The sequence below is a fragment of the Atta cephalotes genome, assembly GCF_000143395.1.
Source record: "Atta cephalotes unplaced genomic scaffold scaffold00008, whole genome shotgun sequence".
Classification (NCBI taxonomy): domain Eukaryota; kingdom Metazoa; phylum Arthropoda; class Insecta; order Hymenoptera; family Formicidae; genus Atta; species Atta cephalotes.
In genome coordinates, this window is record NW_012130072.1 from 3309278 (window position 1) to 3311404 (window position 2127).

Below are 2127 nucleotides of genomic sequence, written 5' to 3' on the forward strand. Positions count from 1 at the left end.
ATATATATATATATATATATATATATATATATATATATACATATATATATACATACACATATGTGTATATATTTCGGATGTCATATTTCGTTGATTTTTTTTTTCAATGCATGAATCGACGCCGAAGAATATGTACACGAAAAGTCGATTAACGTCTTCCTTACAGTCGTCTTCTCGCGACATATAATTGAAAACCGCGTACAAATTCATTAAATTTACACGATACTGTATTTACGTACAAGTTGAGACGGCAGTTTTAGTCGAGAGGATATAGATATGTATATGTATACATACACCATCTATACAGAGAACAGACGGAACATATATATCTGTATATTATTATTAATATAAGTGCGAAATAACGATAAGCGCGCAAATGACAATTAACGAGTTAAGAAATAGGTAATCGATTGCACATGAACTGTTGCAAAAGTGTTCCAATTCGAACGTGTATTTAGAATATTAAATCTTTTTTAAATCCGAAAAAGAATCATAAGAATCACCATCAAAACTACATCGCAATATCACATATCAAAAATGTTTTTAATTCATTTCGAAAAAATTTTATTCTTTCGTTTGTCCGATTAGGATGCATGTTCTACACATAAAACGACTTGTAATTAATCATTTGATTTCTATCTCACATGTTTATCTTTCTGCTTTATGAGAAAGTTTGCATGACACGACATCTTTTGAATCCGATAAACTGACAAGTTTTTGCATCAGTAGTCACACTACTTTCTCAAGCATTCCACTACGCTTTTAGAAACGAGTATGCGATTGGTAAATTGTGTGATAAGGGTAGTTATTGATTTATAATTGATGAAAAAGAAATGGATTTCATTGCTCATAATAATGCGATGGAAGATATCAGAAGCATTTAATTTTTTATCGATAAAACATCGATGATGAAAAAAATAACACGTTAACAATGTGTTTCCTTTCCATTACATTCTTTCCATGAGAAGAACAAACTTTTTTGCTCGTTTGGGAATACTTGATACACTATGTACATCAAAAAAACGTATCACATTGCCAATTTTTCATAACGTGTCATACACAAAATATCACACTTATTTTCTTTTTAAAGATCATACATGTCATATTACGTGATCAAGATAATATCACTACAAAGTATGGCATAACAATCAATTATGATAATTTAGGAATCCGAATAATTATCCGGATCATTTCTGATATTGCAAAAATCTGCTTATTTCACAACTGACTGCTTTGATCTCTATTGAATTGCAAAATAGAATTGGATTTATATAATATTTTTGAAAATTCTATTAGTTACTTAAGTTAATTAACTTAATTAAATTAACTATAAAAATGTGATACATGAAATCATATTGTACATCTAACTGAAAATTATCCGGTTATTTTTATGATTGTTTACATATATATATATATGTACATAAACAGTATACATATTTTATATATAATCTATTGTATAATTTATATACAGGATGTCCGGTTAAGACGTAACAAAGCTTAAGAGTTAGATTCTTGACTTATTTTAAAACGAAAATTTAATATAATTTATACTAAAATATCGAGGCTATAATAGTTTTTTAATTATAAGCTTGCACTTAAAATTAGCAAATCATACCGCATAAAGTTTGCGCTTAAATGCGGTTGGATTTTCCGTTGAATCACATCTGAATGCATGAATTTTAAGTGAATGATTTGATAACTTTAAGTGTTTACAATTTAAAAATTATTATTGCCTCAACATTTTGATATTAAAATTTTTATCTCAAAATGCTCTCAAAAATCTATTCTTAAGTTGTTACGATCTTTACCGGACACCCTGTATAATGTATATACTATATGTATACTTACGTACATACATATAAACAAATTAATCACACATTAAGTTTTGTCATAATATTAATGTTCCAACGATTTGTGCTAGGCGAGAAGAAGATGAGAATCCACTTGTTTTCATGAACTTGCCTGCTTTTTGTACATCAGCTATAATAAAATCAATGGTATAATCTTGTATATATTATATTGTAATAAAGAAATTGCATTGACAATAATTATATATACGTCTCAATATAACTTGAAGTCTCTCTGCCTCGTTGTTCGTAAAACTGTACGTCTCTCTCTCTCTCTCTC